At 49.7% G+C, this 19383-nt stretch overlaps 1 long non-coding RNA gene across 1 annotated transcript in view; it reads left to right on the top strand.

The window, feature by feature from the left end:
- Positions 1 to 844: 844 nt before the first annotated feature.
- Positions 845 to 19383, top strand: part of LOC144805782 (uncharacterized) — a 93856-nt gene continuing 75317 nt past the window's right edge. Inside the window, exons 1-2 of the long non-coding RNA XR_013605597.1 lie at positions 845 to 980; positions 3534 to 3652. This is a non-coding gene — a long non-coding RNA (uncharacterized LOC144805782). The remainder of the gene's footprint in view (positions 981 to 3533; positions 3653 to 19383) is intronic.

The raw sequence follows: 19383 nt of genomic DNA, 5'->3' as shown, positions 1-19383 counted from the left end.
AATAGCTCAAACTTAATTCACCCGAGACCTATTCCATTGTAAATGCTTGTTGGTAAAGCCTCATGTTAGCCACAATTTCGTACCTTGACAATTGACGGGCAATTCATTATTACGCAGTTTGCAGAGGAAATAAGAGTCTGTGTTTTAGAATAGCGCGGTTGAAATGAAGCATCATTCTTTTCTGCACCAATAATAACACTCTCCGTGCAGCTGAGATTGAGATTTGTATAATTGTACAGAGCGCACATTTGCAAAAGTGATTCAGAGTAACTGGCCCGTCTATATTTCTTGACCCACAGTCCTCTAAAACTTCCTTTTTGTCTGTTGCACAGTGTTGATCCACGAGTGAGGTCTTGTCAAGCTAAGCAAGAGTCTCACAGCTCCATCAAACTTCCTTCTCATGTGTCTTCTTTGCCGCAATTAGTTTAAAAATGTAGTTATATTACAAAGAGGTTGTATGTTAGTGACCTTTCATTTCAGTAGTTTCCCATTATTTTCAAAATATGTTTAGAGCTTCTCGTTGTTCAAAATATAGAAATTTCTGATATTTATTTCTTCCAATGCACTTCATTCGATGACTTCACGTGCTCCGGTTCAGGGGGCAGTGTCTGTCCTCCGCGCATGCGCAGCTGTTGCTATAAGGCCTTAGAGAAGTATCTGTCCACTGCGCATGCGCAGTTGTTTACCCAACAGACCCTCAGTAACCCTCGCTTGGGTGCTGCGCAGTGGAAACGTAGTATCAGTTTTCCGCGCATGCGCAGTTGTTAATCAACAGGCAATCTTCAGCGCAATTAATTCAAAGCCTCTAACCCGCGCTGATAGGTTGTTTGGCACAGGCGCCATTGACAGATCCACTGGGTGTCCAGGTGGGTCTGGGACAAGGGGTCTCAGTTTCTAGTTGCTCAGGGGGCCCCATGGCGGGTGTTTGAAGAGTGGATACTGTTAAACGGAATTTCAAAGCACCTGGCTTCTTGTTTGAGGTATAGTGGAGTGCATTCGGTCTTCTCATTTTTTCTTCTCAATGTAACAAAATGTTTACAATAGGAACTGATTGTAGTGTTATTTATTACAGCTCGATGTTTCCACAAAGCAAATGGTGCAAGCACATTAGTTGTGACAGTGTTTACAGCTCTGGGGCCTATTTCCTTTAAGTGCTTATCTCTACAAGATGTTTACACTGCAGAGTTATCAACATTATTTAGATTCTAATGGGAGAACTGTGAAAAGTAGTACATTTTACCTGGTCTTTTCTCACTGGTGCATTGCCCCAACCCTGGGAAAGATGTGTGTTCGCGCCCTTGGATTTGTAAGCGCTGGACATGTGTATTGACCTGCCATTTGCACATTTGAGTCTAAATGACCAACCTGTGGCCTGCTGAGATATGTGCCACCCTCTTTGTTTTATCAAAAATATATGTATTGCTTTAGCACGAAAATGCAAAAGGTGCACATGGAAAAGAGTTTGTTTTAAAAAGGTCGATATTGCTCATGGTAAATTGAAACTATCATTTGCAATGCAATAGGGCTCGCATTTACCAGAGTTTCGTAAATGCGACACCTATTGCATTGCAAATGCCTGTTTGTAAATACGCCCATGCAGCGCATTAACTTTAATGTTGGCCGGGCCCCTTTTCTTAGACGAGCCGTCTCTAAAGAAAGGGGTGAGTCGTCATTAAAGTGAAAGAGCAGTATGGGGCGCTTTTACAAAACAATCATTTGCAATGCAATAGGTCTCGCATTTACACAAGTTTGAGCTATTGACATTACAAATAATAATGCCTTTTATTTTTGATTCGTTTTTAAAACATAAATAAAAGGCATTGCCATTTACAATACAAATAGCTTAAACTTGTGTAATTGCGAGACCTATTGCATTACAAATGCTTGTACATAGATTGGTAAACAGAAACAGGCTGTCTTTTACTCAATGCAAACATGGAATGGGAGACAGATGTATTGATACAAAAACAGTCACACACATCAATACAGCTCCCATTTAACGTCACAGCTACACCTGCCAACATTTGGAATAGCGGTATTTCATTTCTTTCTTTTACCAATCAAGTGGTATAACGTATGCAAAATGAAGCCTCATCTACTGTAGTTAAATTAAGTAAGCCATCCCTTTCCTCGGGGCAGGAAAACAATGCAGCAGAAGAGAAGTGCGCACATGCTGCTGCTATTAACCTGCTGCTCGCGGGTGACTCCGCTCCAGATACAAGCTTCCTAGGACCGGTTTCTGGCATTTCAGCCGTCTTCAGCCAGGCTTGCTGGAATCCAGTGGCAAAGTGAGCAAGGGACTCACGTCTGAGCATACCCTGCCAACTTATGGCGAACAAAGCAGTACAAAAGGGGGTTGTGATGGACCGCTTTGTTCAGCTGAAATGCCAGGAACCGGTCCTAGGAAGCTTGTTTCCGGTCCATGGAAGGCATGGCTTGGCAGTTCGGGCTGGACTGTTCCCATGAGGCACAGGGTCAGACTGATTTGCATATGGCCATATCTGAACTGGGGTGGCAGAGTGAGCTAAAGAACAATGATGGATTAAACCCAGATCTGTTGACTGGGTGTGAGTGTTTGATCGGTTCAGATGCTCTGTCCATCACCACCCCCCTTTGTACCCATTTGAAACCAGGCATTTTCCCCTTTATTATGCCACTCCCTTCATGGTGACATCACTCTTTCCGCATGTGCTTCCAGGGTGACCAATATTCCTCGCCCCGGCCAGCACATGCGCAGTATGTCTCTGACCTGCTGTGCCCTCGTCATCGTCCGTCCCTTGACGAAAAAAAACGAAAGAGTCAGACTGACTGAATTTAATTTGTGACACGGGGCAGTGAGCAGTTCATTGATTTGACGCTGCTGCATTGCGGGCGTGTGGTACGTGGCTCTCTTGTCTTCCTCCCCGTCCCGACTCCTGAGGCTAGTGGGGCAACGCCCCATTCGGCCCTATGCACCAACGCCACTGCTTATACCACGTACAATTCATCCTCTCCAAAGCCAAGCCTCAAGAATTCCTGGGTGTGAAGGGCGGCTGATTCTGATTGGGTGCTTGATAGTTTTCCAGAAACTCATGTCCTTGATAGTTCATGTTTGTCGGTAGTTAATGAAACATGCCCAGGGGTTTTATCTCTTCAGTTGACAGAAGCTGCAATAAAAGTTTCTTTGTCGTTGCAAAAAAATATAAACGGCCAACGAGCCTCTGTCTGTCAAAGAATGAAAGGGCTGGGGAGCTGTCATTCGTCTCACTGCTAAGCAGAGTCATGTCGTGCTTCACCCTCCGTCAGGCCTCTGATTTTAAGCAACATCGCTTAGAACACTGGGACTTTAGAGCCCATCCTTTTAATGAGGAAAACAAAACTACAAGTCCCATAAGCAATAGTGGTGGAAGGTGTCACGCAGGACCTAGGACAACATCGGATTCAGCACATCCAGTTCCATTTTTTAAGTATTTGACACAATATTGAATTTATAATCTTTGTTTTTTATGGTCATGAGTCACCAGGATACTAAAAACGTGTCTTTTATTTTCAAGGTCAATGAAGTAATGGTCACCAGCTTGGAAGCTCAGTTAATTCTTCAGTATTTGTCATTGATCTCCATGTATGGCTGGTTTGGGTCTGCCCCCTGCATCGTTCCCGATAACTCACACAGGTAAGGAGCTTGTAGCAGCAACATGATAACCCCATATTCGTCTGTAAGAAGTGCGCTCCGAGGCAGGTATCCGATCTTTTTTGTGAAACAAGCAAACACTAATATCTGCTATGTACATTTGTTAAAATAAAACACAATCAATTCAATTCAAAATATACTTTATTCGGCATAAAGCAATACCATAAAAGTACAGTGTTAAAAAACAATATCTCATACATTTTAAAAAACATACTAAAAACCTGTTTAACAACAATACATAAAATATAAATGATTCGGCACGGGGATGATCTTATAGAAATGACAAGGAGGTACCCGGTTAAAATGTTTCATCCATAGTATAGTGCAAATCAGAGCAAATATTGAACACACAGGACCATTATTCCTCCCCGCTACTGGTTCTGGGTTTCATCACTAATCTTAGAAAATTTACTACACAGAAAAGCGTTAAAGGTTCTACTGACAATTTCAGAAACAGTAGGACCACCTTAACTTGTTTGAACTTGGCCTTTCTTAAAATACCTTTTAAAAATAGTCACCTAGGGTAAGCGTAAAATGGGCATAGTAGGAACAAATGGAGCGTATTCTGTGGAGACCGTTGGTCGCAGCCACAGGAGCCCTTACTCTCCAAATGCTTTGTATACCCTGCTGGAACCGCCAAAGTATGGTGCAACAAATCTAGCTTGAAACGGGTCATGAGAAATCTGTCTTGAGGATTGTAAATAAGACACAAATAAGGTTCCACGCCCAGGCACGACTTTGTTAACTGATGAGTTCTTACTGATGGCTTAGTCAGCTCTCTTGCTTTCCTATTTGACTTGCCTCTGTTTAGAAATTCTGACCTAATATGGCCCTTATCCTTAGATAGCAATTTAGTCGGGTGGGTAAAATATTCAACACAACCCATGTCTAACAGGTTTTCCTTGATGTGTCTAATCCAAGGAATATATTAACCCTGTGCTCGTGCAATGCAGTCTGATATTATTTGTTGACTTAACGCCGCCTCTGGGTTTGTCTATACCTTAATCCAGCATGCGAGGGGCTTCCATTGCAGCTTATCGCACAGAGGGGTTATACCCAGTTCCTCATGAACCCTGTAGGAGAAAATGCTTTGTGGGACTTTCAGTACCCGCCTCAAATATTTGTTTCCTTCTATTTGTACCTTAAGCGGGTCTATAAAGCTCCAGACCTCACTCCCATATAAAACTTTGGCACAGCTTACAGAACTGTAGAGGTTCAGGATTTGTTCCGGAGACCATCGGCCTCGCCTCTTTGCAAAATTCATAGTTGCCCCTGTTGAGTCAATTAGTTTATTTCATTTCTCCTCCACAAGGGCTTTAAAACTAAGACTACTGTCGAACATGATCCCCAGATATGAAAATGACTTGACCTTTTCCAGTCCCTGTGTGCCTATTGTATACTTAGTTTTGCTGGATGGACCTTTCCCTACCTCCATAACATATGATTTGGTGAGATTCGGTGACAAATCTAAGCTATCCATAAAATGGACAAAGCCATCTATGAGGCGCTGCAGTCCACGCGCAGTGCGGGCCAAGAGTACCCCGTCATCTGTATACAGTAACACCGGTATCCCTGTCAACCTGTCTGCGGGCAGTCCACCCCTAGAGCTACCAGCGCCTGGGTCAAACAATTTATATATAATGTAAAGAGGAAGGGGGCCAAAATACATCCCTGCCTCACTCCCCTTGAGCATGGGAAGTGGTCTGTGACATTTCCCTCCTCGTCATATCTGACCTAGGCAGAAGTATTCTGATGCAGTGTCCGTAATATATTTACCAGACCAGGGTCAACTCCCAAGGCCCCGAATAGTCCCCACAATTTTTTGCGATTTACTCGATCAAATGCCGTGGTGAGGTCCATGAAAGCCATGTACACCGTCCCCTCACTGTCTACGGTGTACTTGGCTGCCAGGAGATATAAATTAAGGCACTGATCTGTGGTGGAGCGGCCGTGCCTAAACCCATACTGGGTATCCGTAATGATCTCATGCTCCTCCGCCCAATCAATCAATCGGTTAAGAATGGCCCTACCTAGCACTTTCACAGTAACATCAATTAATGAAATAGGCCTATAGCATTGAGGGCTATTTCTGTCCCCTTTTTTAAATATGGGGACTATTGTGGCCGTAGACCAGGATATTGGCATCATTGTTTGCGCTGTGGTATTTATTACTCTGGTGAGTATGGGCACCCAGAGTTCTTTGTGGCTTAAGAGGAGATCTGGTGGAATCCCAACAGGTACTGGTGCCTTATTACGGGTTAGCCCCTCAATCCCCGCCTTTATTTCTCCCAAGGAAAAGGTAATCTGGGGTGGGTTCACACTTTCCAGTTCTCAATGCTACCATGGTTATTCAGGCACTTGTAATGCTCAAGCCAGGTTTCTTGGAGGATGTGGCAGGCCAGCTTGGGTTTATTTGAATCCAGAAAGCATGGTTCATTAACAACTCTCCAAAAAGCAGTCGAGTCCTTTGTCTCGGCCGCTTCTCTCAAGTTTTCCCATGCCTGGTTCTGCAATACGGTTCTGCAACATCTTAGTGTTTTATTGTATCTAGCCCTGCAGCTTGATACCTTCCCTCTGTCCCTAGGTACGCATTTCAGAGCCGATTTCAGATCCCTCAAGGCGAGGGTGCAGTCATGATCGAACCACCTTGGTGCTCTGTGTTCCTTGTTGACCTTCCTGCCCCTAAGTAAGCCATCTATTTGTTTGGCCGCTCCCTCAAATGCCTTGATCAGGTCTGCCCCCTCAACCTCCAAGTCCAAACACTTCCAAACATTGGACTCGGCCTGTGTCAGTAAGATTCTGTAAAATGCCTCACTGTCCGTGTTGACCCACCTTAGTCTCTTACCTTGGTCAGTGGCTTTAATCAAACCTCCGTCCCCCCTACGTTGTGATAGAAGGACTGCATTTGGATCTATGATGCACAGGAGAAGCGGGTTATGGTCACTGAAAATGCTAACCTCTATCTCAAACTTTGTAACCTAACACTTTAACATGGTTGTAACGAAAATAAAATTAATTATAGTGCCCTTCGCCCTGCCTTTGAAAGTAGGGGTGACCGTGCTATTGCCCTCCCCACCAATCAAATCCATGGTATATGTTAGGGCATGCCTGCCCAGGATCTTATTCAGCGCCCCTCCTTCCCTTGTGTGAGTCAGGTGCCACCCCTCTACAATCGGGCAAGCGGACCAGTTCATCTGACTGTGTGCGCCTTGGACCTTCATTGTCTCCTATTATGGGTGACCCCTCCCCCCTCGTGCTAGTCTCGTCTTTCAACCCCCCCCACCAGTCAATCTATTTCATTTAGGAATGAAGCACAGTGGAGAGGTGCAAATCGGTTAATAAGTGACACTAGCTGACCCCTCCCATCTGATTCAATCCTTTTCCTCCTATGGTCACTTTGCATATTCCTATGGGCCATATCCCTATCGAAAGAAGCCAAGGGGAGCAGTCTGATACTGGACCCTCCATCCCCTTGGTATTGACCCCTGGATTGACTATGAAGGAGCTCATTGACTAACTCTGGATATCTGAAATTCAAAATCACACAATCACCCGCAAAGCTGTTTCTGCTACTTCCGATCCAAGCCACCCTCCTTGCCATCAGAATATGTCTGTGTTGTGTGATATTGAAACCTGTGTTTCTGACTAGCCAATGTGCTGTCTTGTTAATTAGAGTGCGCGTGGATTCCTCCCTCTCATCCCTGTTAGTAGGAACCCCTACAAGAACCACTGTGTAGGGGCTTGAGGCTGGGGGGAGATCCAATGTCGGTAAACCCCTAGTGCCTCTTCACTGACTATTGCCCTTCTTCCCTCCGAGCCCCTCTGGGCTGTGTCAGGACAAACCGTATTAGGTGGCCCCATTCTGTTTATGCTTAGGGTAGTCCCGTTCGTTTTACCCGCCAAGGCACCCTTGCTGGTGCCCTCACTGTCTTTGCCCAACTGCCCGCCTTCGCGGTGCCCTCTCCTTGACCCTCATAACTAGTTGTGAGCTTTGAGTATGATGTGGCTTCTGCTCCCCCCATCTCCGGTCCCCTAATTCTACCTGGCACACTATTCCCCTGATCGCATAGCCGAGATAGTTTTTCCTCAATAACCTTAATTCTCTCGAGCACCGGTCCCAAATGGGTGGAAAAAGGAGCTCTAAGTTTGACCTTAATAGATCTTCCAATCCTTGTCCGCTCCCCATCTTCCCACAGTTTGAACATTGCGTGCTACAAATGGGTCCCACGGCAGTGTTCACTCTGCTGATCTTTACGGCACCCTTCTGTTTTGATTTTGGCTTTGAAACAATCGGCCTCCTCCCCCCGATCGTGTGTCCCGGGTCCTTGCATCAGCTAGAGGTGATACCAACTGCGTAGTAGATGTGTCTTTTATTGCACCTTTTGATCTTGTGATCACTTCTCCGCCCCCCTTACTATGGTTCCTGTTAGACGGACCGGGAGGGTCGGCCGAGACTACGGGGAGAGGTCTCCGGGGAGAGCCGTCTCCAACGACTGTACAGACAAGTAACTTCCCCCCCACAGACGGACACCACACAAGGTTGAAGGTTAACGAGACTTTATATGCAATTATTCGGTTACGATGATGTGATACAAGGAGGTCTGGACTCAGGGGTCCCCTCGGTTCTAGTCTCTGGCTTAGGAAAGGGGTAGCGGGACAGTCTTTGTTACCGATGAGTGGAAAATAGCTCTCAATCCTTGAGCTCGGCGTTCTAGATGATCGGGCCGCGGCGGAGCCAGCAGGTCCCGAGATGGGCGAAGGAAAAACGACGGTCCGCGGCGGAGCCTGCAGGTCCCGGTGAAGATGACGGTTACAACGGTCCGCGGCCACGCCAGCAGGTCCCGACGACGATGAAGGATATGAAGGTTGCGAAGGCTGTGGCAGCGCCAACAGGCAGGACGATGGTGCACAAGACAGAGCTACGGCAGCGCCAGTAGTCCGTCAAGGATGAGTTCCTCTTTACGTCTCTCGACTCCAAGATACAACTGCCTTCCTGCTCTGGAGCTGCCCCAGTTATAGGGCTGGTGTGCTTTGATGTCCGGACCCTCGCACTTGGAGGTCGGGAGGTCCGGGATGAGTGAGTCCAGACACCCAGCAGGGGGGTGGAACCGGCGCCCGGGGAGGCGATGGGCGAGCGGCACTTGGCGGGGGAGAGCCATCGACACCTCTTTCTCCCATTGACTTGCCAAGTAGCCCGCTCACCTCCTGGGTGGATGGTGGTGCCGGGATGTCTGAGGCCTGGCCAGGCCCAGGGTTGAGGTCGATCGGGGGCCAGGCGGCCTCGTGGTGGAGTGTCCAAGATGGCGCCCCAGGATGGGCGCGAGGGCCGGCAGTGGATCGGACCCACGAGGTTGACATGCTCGAGGGCAGAGGTCCCTGAGGGGACAGAGGACGTGCAACGGTGGTGTGTGGTACTTGCGGGTCCGGACTCGGGCCTGGTTGGGCCGGGGGAGAGCGGCCCTTCATGGGGCCTGTCCAACATGCGTCCCCCCCAGCTGAAGGCGGGGAGAGTCACCCATCCTCTTGGGGACTCTCCTCGTCGAGGCGGAAGAAGCGGGACAGGCCATCCGCGTTGGCGTGATCTGGCCCAGGCCGGTGTTCAACTGTGAAGTCCATACCCTGCAGGGAGATGGACCAGCGTAGTAACTTCGGGTTCTCCCCCCGCATCTGCATCAGCCACTGCAGGGGCCGGTGGTCAGTTTGCACCCGAAAGTGGGTGCCAAAAAGGTAGGGCCGAAGTTTCTTGAGGGCCCATACCACAGCGAAGGCCTCCCTCTCTATGGTGCTCCAGCGTTGTTCCCGTGGTAGGAGTCGCCGGCTGATAAAGGCCACCGGTTGATCGAGGCCGTCGGTGTTTACTTGGGACAGGACTGCCCCAATGCCATGGTCGGAGGCATCCGTCTGGACGACGAACTCCCGGCTGTAGTCGGGGGCCTGGAGCACAGGGGCAGAACACATGGCGGCTTTTAGTTGCTCAAATGCAGCTTGGCACTCCGGGGTCCAGTTGACGTTCTTGGGCTGGTTTTTTGACGTGAGTTCTGTGAGGGGCCCTACTATGGTACCGTAGTCCTTCACGAACCTTCGATAATATCCTGTGAGGCCCAGGAAGGCTCGTACCTCGGTCTGAGTGATGGGGGGCTGCCAAGACTGGATGGCGGCAATTTTTAGCTGCAGAGGGGCCACCAGGCCGCTTCCCACCTGGTGCCCGAGGTAGGTTACAGATCCTTGCCCAATTTGACACTTGCTGGCCTTGATCGTGAGGCCAGCTCGCTGAAGGGCTTGCAGCACTGCTCGGAGGTGGTGGAGGTGCTCGGCCCAATGGTGGCTGTATACAGCGATGTCGTCTAGGTAGGCGGCGCTGAATCCTTCGAGCCCCGCCAGGACCTGATTGACGAGCCGTTGGAAGGTTGCCGGGGCATTCTTCATGCCGAAGGGCATGACGGTGAAGTGGTAATGGCCATCGGGGGTGGAAAAGGCAGAACGTTCCTGCGCCCGGGGTGTGAGGCCGATTTGCCAGTAGCCCGCTGTCAGATCGAAGATACTGAGATAGCGGGCAGCTCCCATGCGGTCGATTAGTTCATCTGCTCGGGGTATGGGATGCGCGTCTGTTCTGGTGGCCGCATTCAAGCCCCGGTAGTCGACGCAGAACCGGAGTTCTGGTGTGGTGCCGGGTGCAGCTGCTTTGGGGACCAGCACTACAGGGCTGGCCCAGGGACTGTCTGAGGGCTCGATGACCCCGAGTGTGAGCATCTTGGCCACCTCTTCCTGGATGCAGGCCCGTACCCGATCTGGCACGCGGTAGGCCCGGTGGCGGATAGGGGGGCTGTCCCCCGTGTCCACATCGTGCACACACCAGGGAGTGACACCGGGGGTGAGGGAGAACAGGCTGGCGAACTGTGATAGGAGGGCTTGACACTCTTGGCGTTGTTCTCGGGTGAGGGCCTCCGAGAGTCGGACCCCATCCACGGAGCCGTCTTGCTCCTGAGTCCGTAGGAGGTCAGGGAGAGGCTCGGAGTCTTCTTCAATCCCATTGTCTGTGGCCATCAGGAGGCTGAGCTCTGTTCGCACAAAGTGGGGCTTTAGTCTGTTAGCGTGGAGGACCCGGAGAGGGTTCCGGGAGGATTCCATGTCGATGAGATAGGTGGCAGGGCCCTTGCGCTCGACTACTTTGAAGGGCCCCGTCCATTTGTCCTGCAGGGCGCATGGCTCAGTGGGGGACATCACCCATACCTGTTGGCCAGGTTCGAATTCAATGGATGAGGCGTTCTGGTCATACCATTTTTTCATGTCCTCTTGACTGGCCTCTAGGTTGGCTTTTGCCAGTTCCCTGAACCGCCGGGTCTGGTTGCGGAGGGCTAGGAGGTACCGGAAGACATCTGGAGGGTTCTTTAACGGAGGCATCTCCCAGCCTTCTTTGACTAGGCTGAGCGGCCCCCGCACTGGGTGTCCATATAGCAGTTCAAATGGGCTGAAGCCCAGGGATTTCTGAGGGACCTCTCGGTAGGCGAAGAGGAGGCACGGCAGCAGCACATCCCACTGGCGACGGAGGGGCTCTTCCAACCCCCCGATCATTCCCTTTAGCGTGCGGTTGAACCGCTCAACAAGTCCGTTCCCTTGAGGGTGATAGGGGGTCGTGAATCGGTAGGTGACCCCGCACTGTTGCCAGAGGGATTTCATGTATTTAGAAATAAAGTTCGTGCCTCTGTCGCTGACGACTTCTCGGGGGAAGCCCACGCGGGAGAAGATCCCCATCAGAGCCCGGCCGACTACCGGGGCTGTCACAGTCCGCAGAGGAACAGCCTCAGGGTAGCGGGTGGCGTGGTCTACTAGCACCAAGATGAATCGATGGCCTTGTTTTGTGCGCGGGTCCAGGGGCCCCACAATGTCTATTCCGACCCTCTCAAATGGGGTAGTGACCACAGGAAACGGTTGCAGGGGGGCCTTTAGTTTACGGCCGCTCTTCCCACTGGCTTGGCACGTGGGGCAAGATCGGCAATGCTGGTGCACATCGTTCCTCATTTTGGGCCAGAAGAAGTGGGTCACTAGGCGACTGTAGGTTTTATCTTGTCCCAGGTGTCCTGCTAGGGGGACATCGTGGGCCAGGTTTAGCAGGAAGTCTCTAAAACGGAGGGGCACCACCAATACTCGGTTGGCCCCCAGCTCGGCGATTCTTTGCTCGCTGTACAGCAGATCATTGTCCCAGTAGACCCAATGAGTTCCGGGGGTATCCCCTGCGCTCTGGGCGAGCGCTTGCTGGCGGAGTCCCTCGAGGGAGGGACAGGTCTTCTGTTCTTGGCGAAATTGTTCTTGCGTGGGCCCCCCCTCTTGAGGCCACTGGTCGAGGTTAGCGAGGTCGGAAGGTTGAGCTGGTTCGGGGGGGATGTCATGGTCGGTGGTTTCGGCTGGGGCGACCGGAGGCGGTGGCGCCGGCCATTCGGGTTCTTCTGGGCGGTGGTTGGCACGGGCGGCCATGGACCGGGTGGTGACGCACGCCCAGTCCGGGACGCCTAACATCCCTAGGTGTTCTTTTCGCTCCACGGCGGCCCACGGAGAGCTTTCAAGGTCATTTCCAAGGAGGCAGTCTACGGGGGCATCGTCTCGGACCGTTACTTTCAACATGCCGGAGACCCCTCCCCATTCGAAAGGGACGCAGGCCATCCGACACAGGCTTTCCGAGTTATCGGCTGATCGTACAGGGCAGAGAATGTTCGGTAGATACTGTTCTGGGGTCACCAGGTGACAGCGGACGGCTGTTACACTGGCCCCGGTGTCACGAAGGGCTTCGGCCCGGCGTCCATTGATGCTCACCCATTGGCTGTACTTCTGGGTGTTAGCGGGTAGGGGGACCCGCGGGACCATGTCTTTCCCCCCTAAGCATGCTAGAGCCATGGCGGCTGGCTCCCACTCTTGATGCTCTTGTTCGTATTCTTCCTGCTCCTCGGAGATCTGTTCCTCCCCTAGGGCCGCAGCGGCCACTTGGCGGGGTCTTGGGCTCTGGTACTGCGGGCAGTTTGGGTCGTTTGCATAGTGGCCTACTCGTTGGCATCGGTGACACGTGACATTGGCTCTGTACCCCGGTCGCACCGGGGTGCTGCCCCGGTTGGCCGGGGGGGTGGTGCTGGTAGCGGGGGCGACCGGAGCGTTGTCTCTTCCTCGTCCTTGGCCCCCTCCTCCTCCTCTTGGTCGGTGCTGACCATTGTTGTTCCGGTTCTGTTCGTAGGACCCATTCCGGCCCACTCTGGTGATCTCCCACCGGTCAGCTTCGGCCGCGAGCTGCCGGGGATCCGTTAACTTGCTGTCGAGGAGGTGCTGGCGGAGCTCAATGAAGCAATTATTCGACAGATGCTCCCATACCATCAGATTGAACAGTTGTTCGTAGGTCGTGACGTTGCTTCCTCTGATCCAGCCCTCGAAAGCTCGGCTAAAGTACGTTACATAGTCCACCCAAGTTGTACCCGGGATGCGGGTGCAGTCTCGGAACCTCTGACGGTACATCTCGGGTGTGAGGCCATAGCGGGTGAGGAGTGCCGCTTTCATATGGTCATAGGAGGTCATCTGGTGGTCCGGGAGCTGTAGCAGGGTATCGCGGCCCTCATTGAGGAATCTCCCCCATAGACCGGCTCCCCAGTCGCTTCTATCGATCCGGTGTGCAGTCATAGCGATTTCATAGGCCTTAAACCATTGCTGGATGTCGTCCTCTCGGAAATATTCTCGGACAACATCCTTGGGGATGTGTACCTTTTTGTCTGTGGTCCCTGAGGTGTGGGGTCGCTCGGGCACCCCTACTTCTTTATTCTGTTTGCGCAGGTTGATCTCGGCTAGGTTCCGTTCGTGTTCGTACGCCAGTTTCTTTTCCTCGAGCTCCCTTTGTCTCTGTTTCTCCTCTCTTTCCTCTCGGAGACGCAGGTGCTCTAAGTTGATTTTTTGTTCGGCCAACTTGAGTTCAACGTCCATCTTGAGTCGGGCCATTTCTAGCTCGTGTAGTCGGGTTCTTTCTCTTTCCTGGATCTCGTCTTGCGAGAGACCCGTTCTTTGCCCTTCAGGGGCCGTGGTGGTTTTTTCTGCGGTGCTTTGATCGGGGGTTTCCGGCAGCCCCGGTCTCTGCCCAAGATTCTAGGGCATGCTTAAAATCGTCTTTGGTGCTTAGTCCGGTGGTAGCGATACCCAGTTCGATGCAGAATTGTTTTAGTTCACGATGGCTGTACTCCTCCAGTTTCTCCATTTGGAACTTCTCGGTTGATCCGCTTTCTTTGGTTGTCATTGTGATTTCGTCGTGGGGTGAGCTACTCTCTGTACGTTATGCGGTGATTCGGATCGCGCCGCTGGCCACCAATGTTAGACGGACCGGGAGGGTCGGCCGAGACTACGGGGAGAGGTCTCCGGGGAGAGCCGTCTCCAATGACTGTACAGACAAGTAACTTCCCCCCCACAGACGGACACCACACAAGGTTGAAGGTTAACGAGACTTTATATGCAATTATTCGGTTACGATGATGTGATACAAGGAGGTCTGGACTCAGGGGTCCCCTCGGTTCTAGTCTCTGGCTTAGGAAAGGGGTAGCGGGACAGTCTTTGTTACCGATGAGTGGAAAATAGCTCTCAATCCTTGAGCTCGGCGTTCTAGATGATCGGGCCGCGGCGGAGCCAGCAGGTCCCGAGATGGGCGAAGGAAAAACGACGGTCCGCGGCGGAGCCTGCAGGTCCCGGTGAAGATGACGGTTACAACGGTCCGCGGCCACGCCAGCAGGTCCCGACGACGATGAAGGATATGAAGGTTGCGAAGGCTGTGGCAGCGCCAACAGGCAGGACGATGGTGCACAAGACAGAGCTACGGCAGCGCCAGTAGTCCGTCAAGGATGAGTTCCTCTTTACGTCTCTCGACTCCAAGATACAACTGCCTTCCTGCTCTGGAGCTGCCCCAGTTATAGGGCTGGTGTGCTTTGATGTCCGGACCCTCGCACTTGGAGGTCGGGAGGTCCGGGATGAGTGAGTCCAGACACCCAGCAGGGGGGTGGAGCCGGCGCCCGGGGAGGCGATGGGCGAGCGGCACTTGGCGGGGGAGAGCCATCGACACCTCTTTCTCCCATTGACTTGCCAAGTAGCCCGCTCACCTCCTGGGTGGATGGTGGTGCCGGGATGTCTGAGGCCTGGCCAGGCCCAGGGTTGAGGTCGATCGGGGGCCAGGCGGCCTCGTGGTGGAGTGTCCAAGATGGCGCCCCAGGATGGGCGCGAGGGCCGGCAGTGGATCGGACCCACGAGGTTGACATGCTCGAGGGCAGAGGTCCCTGAGGGGACAGAGGACGTGCAACGGTGGTGTGTGGTACTTGCGGGTCCGGACTCGGGCCTGGTTGGGCCGGGGGAGAGCGGCCCTTCATGGGGCCTGTCCAACAGTTCCCATACCTGAGTTGGCCCTAGAGGCTACCAACTCTGATGGCCCTTGTTCTGGCCTGTCAATCACTGGAGTGGACGCGCTGGAATTCTTCTCCACCTCTTCAATACTAATGTGAGACCAGTCAGGGTCAGAATCCGTTATAAGTGGGTCATCAGGGTACATAAGTGAGCCACCCTCCTGTGTCATATGGGGAACATGAACCATAGCACTAGTGATGCTGCCTCTATCCTGCTTTGATTGACCTTGAAGGATACTTTTACTTGGTGTTTTAGACCTTGCTATGGGGCCCATTGATGATCGCTTATGTTATAGCAGTGTATCTAGCGACAATCTTTTTTCTGTGAGCTGAATTACGTGGACTAACAGTGATTCTGCTCTATGAAGAAATGCATCATGGGTCCCCTTAACCCCGCCCCCTACCCCAGGAATCACCTTCTGCTTACTCATACTGAGTGGTGTTTGATACTCCCACCGGTTACAGCGCAGATGTGCTATAGAACTATGGTCAGGTCTTACGTTACATACAGTACAAAAGGCACTAAAAATTAAATAGAGTCCACAAAGCACAAGGCGCTGCCTCCCTAACTGCTAAAACTGATGTAATCAGCTATTACTTCCACTCATTCACTGGAGGATCTCCCAGGGTTTAGAGTTTTCACAACAATTTTTTTTAAAATGCATTCTCAGAACACGCAATGCTCACATTGGAAATCCATCTGGGGGAAGGATTGAGACTCCCAAAACGGTGGGCTTTCAATAAGCAGTACTTAAATGATGAAGACTGGGTAAAGTCCATGGAGTTAGGGATTAGACAATTTTTGAATCAGAACACTATGTCTGCTGCACCACATATAGTTTGGGATTCACTTAAAGCATTTGTGCGGGGGCTATTAATAGGCAAAGATGCAGTCATGTCCAAGAAAGCTAGGCTGGAAAAGTTACAGCATGAAGATAAGATCCATGTCCTAAACTAGATATTTTTGAAAGATCCTACTGTTTCTAATAAAAAACGTCTTGATCAGGCCAAACGTGAGCTCTGCTCTGCCTATAACATCCAAAGTGAGATCTTTTTTCAACGCTTTCAACAGAAGGTTTATGAGAAAAGTAGTATCACTGGTATGCTATTGGCGTGGCAGGCCAAAGAGCAGGCCACAGCAAATCAAATTAAACATTAAAATGCCCCCTGACAGCAGCTCCCAAAGACCCAGGGATAATAGGGGACATTATGATGGCCCACTACGACTCTATCTATGGTGAATCACAAAGGGTTGATGGCCAACTGCTTGCTAAATTCCTTCAAGAAAATCCATGCTCAACCCTGTCTGAAATAGATAATCAATCTATGGCGAGCCCTTTCTCTTTGTCAGAACTGGAGGAAGTCGTAAAAAGTTTGGCGAATGGCAAGGCCTGTGGTCCAGATGGACTACCCGCAGAATTTTTAAAGGTCTTTTTTGGAGCACGTTCAGATTTTTTTCTATTCCTGATTAATTCTTTATTAGAAGGAGGGCCAGTTCCGGAATCTTTTAGGCAGGGGAACATTGTAAGTTTCCCAAAGAAAAGTTAGGATAAGATGGATCCTAGCTCTTATCGTCCGATCACGCTGCTGAACTTGGACTACAAAATCGTTACAAAACTTTTATCTTGTAGGTTCAATACATTTGCAGCACAGTTGATCCACCCTGACCAGAACAGGTTTCTAGCTGGGAGACAATTGTCTACTAACACTCACTTTCTCGCAGAAGCCCTGGATTACTTTGAGGGTCAGAAGATTCCGTCTCACATCTTATTATTAGATGCAGAAAAGGCCTTTGACCTTGTGGTCTGGGAGACATTATTTTTTAATTTTACACTCTTTTAATATCCCAAGGTCATTGATACTTTTAATTCAGACCCTATATGAGAACGCGATGGCCAATATAATCATCAATTCGGAAGTGGTAGGATCTATTAAAATTAAGCGAGGCACGAGGCAAGGTTGCCCTTTATCACCGGTGCTATTCGCGTTCTTTATTGAACCCTTAGCAACAGCTATTCGTAACTGTGTCGATATTTGTCCTCCAATTACAGCAATGCCCAAAATAAAGCTGTATGCTGATGACATCATGCTCTTAATTAAGCCCACAGTTGAGGTGCAATCCAAGGTCTTTAAGTTGTTTGAGGACTTTGAAGCTTTAGGGGGATACCGCATTAATAAGGGCAAGACGGAAGTTATTCAGTGTGGGAGTGACGCTATAAATCTACACCCTGATATCCGGGGCTCTGTTAACTCGAATCCAAAGAGATATTTGGGAATATTTTTCTCAAATCTAATTGATGATCTATATAAATTAAACTTTGATCCCCTAATAAAGAAAGTTAAAGGGCTGTTTCCCGATGGAACTTACTTCCTCTGTCTATTATGAGACGAGTGGCTCTGGTTAAGATATCTGTTTTACCGCTATTTAATTTTTTGTTTGCCTCAATTCCGTGCACTTTATCAAATTCCTTCTTTTCTCAGGTTGAGTCAATGTTTACAGCCTTTATATGGGCAAAGAAAGTCCCACGCCTTGCACTTAGCACTTTATATGAAGACTTGGATCAGGGTGGTTTAGCACTTCCCAATCTTAAAAGCTACTGTGATGCGTATTTTGCACAATATTTATCGAGGTTTAAGCCCGCACCACAAACACATTGTTTTACCAACTTTTTTATCAATCTTATGTGTCAGGACACCCAAATTCATTCTCCCCTGTTAATGTTCAGATCTCCAAAGCTGGTCCGCTACAAGAGCTTGCAGTGGCTTTTTAAAAGAAGGCAGGTATTCTTTAAAAAATATTCCATACCTGCAATCAACTCTGCTTCCTTGTTAGAAGAAATTCTCCCCTTCATAGGTGTTAGTCAACCTAGATATCTGGCTGTAAAATGGGCGGAAGCAGGGTTTGTTAAAATCTCTGACTTTATACGGGATGGTAACTGGGTGTCTATCGTAGATATGTGCCAATCATTGACCAATGATTTTATCTTAATGAATTCCTATGGCACTTTATTTAAATATCTTGCCGAAACTAGCGCTATTTCCTTTTTGGCTCAGAATCGGTTGGTGGAGGATCTTTTAGTTAAGGTGTTAGACAAGAAGCCTGGTGCCTGGAAGAAATATTTGACCTCGGTAAGGGGGGGTGGATGTTGAATCTAAAGCTTTAAGGAAATGGTCAGAATAGGAAAACTGTGAAATCTCCCCCTATATTTGGACCACTATTAACAGGTTGAATTTCAGCTCCTTAAGAGGGGCATATTGGCGCAGGATGCTATTTTTTAATAAATGGCTGCTGTATCGAACCCCAGCAGCCCAGGCCAAAATGTACCCCAATCAGTCTTCCCAATGTTTCCGATGTTTGAACTTTCCTGCTGCCAATTGGTCACATATTATGCTCCGCTGTCCAAAGATTAATGTGTACTGCGTAGAGGTATTTGTGTATCTCGAAAAAGAATGCAATTTACAGTTGGAAGTAAATGACAGGTTAATTCTTTTTGGCTTTGACCCGGATATCCATTTTGCAGATTCAGTGACTAGATTTCTGTACATAGCTATGGCGATTGCAAGATCACAGGTCTTTCAAAATTGGCGCTCTGACTTAATTCCGTCAGCCTTGGAATGGGGGCATAAGATGAGAAGGGTAAAGAAAAGTGAATATACCTTTGCAGCAAGAAATGGGGGACTTAATAGATTTAATAAAACATGGGGTTCGAGATTTGATTAAAACAGAGGGTGAGGATGTAGTGGCCAGTTTGTTTGGTGGCGGGTGGGAATGAGATTTAAGACCTCGTCAATTGTCTATTTATCTATTTATTGTGTGAATGTTTACAGGGTGCTTTTTCTACGGGATTTTTGTACTTTTATACCTGATCAACTCTCTTTTATGAAATGTATAACAAGTTTGTGACCTGGGATAGCTACTTATGGTGATTCTTTTGGTTCAAATAGATTTGTTTTTGCTGTTCGGCTTTTTGCTATGATATAATGCTGGTTTATGCAAATGTTTATGTTGACAAACCTTGGCTTCAATAAAAAAAAAAATTTTTAAAAGAGTATATCCGGCGGTTCACTTACTGCCACTCTGGGTCTAGCATCCGTCCCTATGGGAGGTGTCCTGTTTTCAGACTCGAGGGGGGTGGCCCTGCTCGGCCTCCTCCGGCCTTTGACGGACAAGGACGGGCCTGCCCTTGCCCCGGGCTTAGCCCGGGCAAGCCCGCGCTCGGCCCGCGCCGCAGGAGCCCCAATGTTAATTTATCCTCGTTGGCCCGATGGGAATGTCGCAAGAGCGCGCTGCCTCCTGGGAACTGG

This window comes from Lissotriton helveticus (assembly GCF_964261635.1).
Source record: "Lissotriton helveticus chromosome 1_1 unlocalized genomic scaffold, aLisHel1.1 SUPER_1_unloc_24, whole genome shotgun sequence".
Lineage (NCBI taxonomy): Eukaryota > Metazoa > Chordata > Amphibia > Caudata > Salamandridae > Lissotriton > Lissotriton helveticus.
This window is presented reverse-complemented; position numbering and strand designations above follow the sequence as displayed.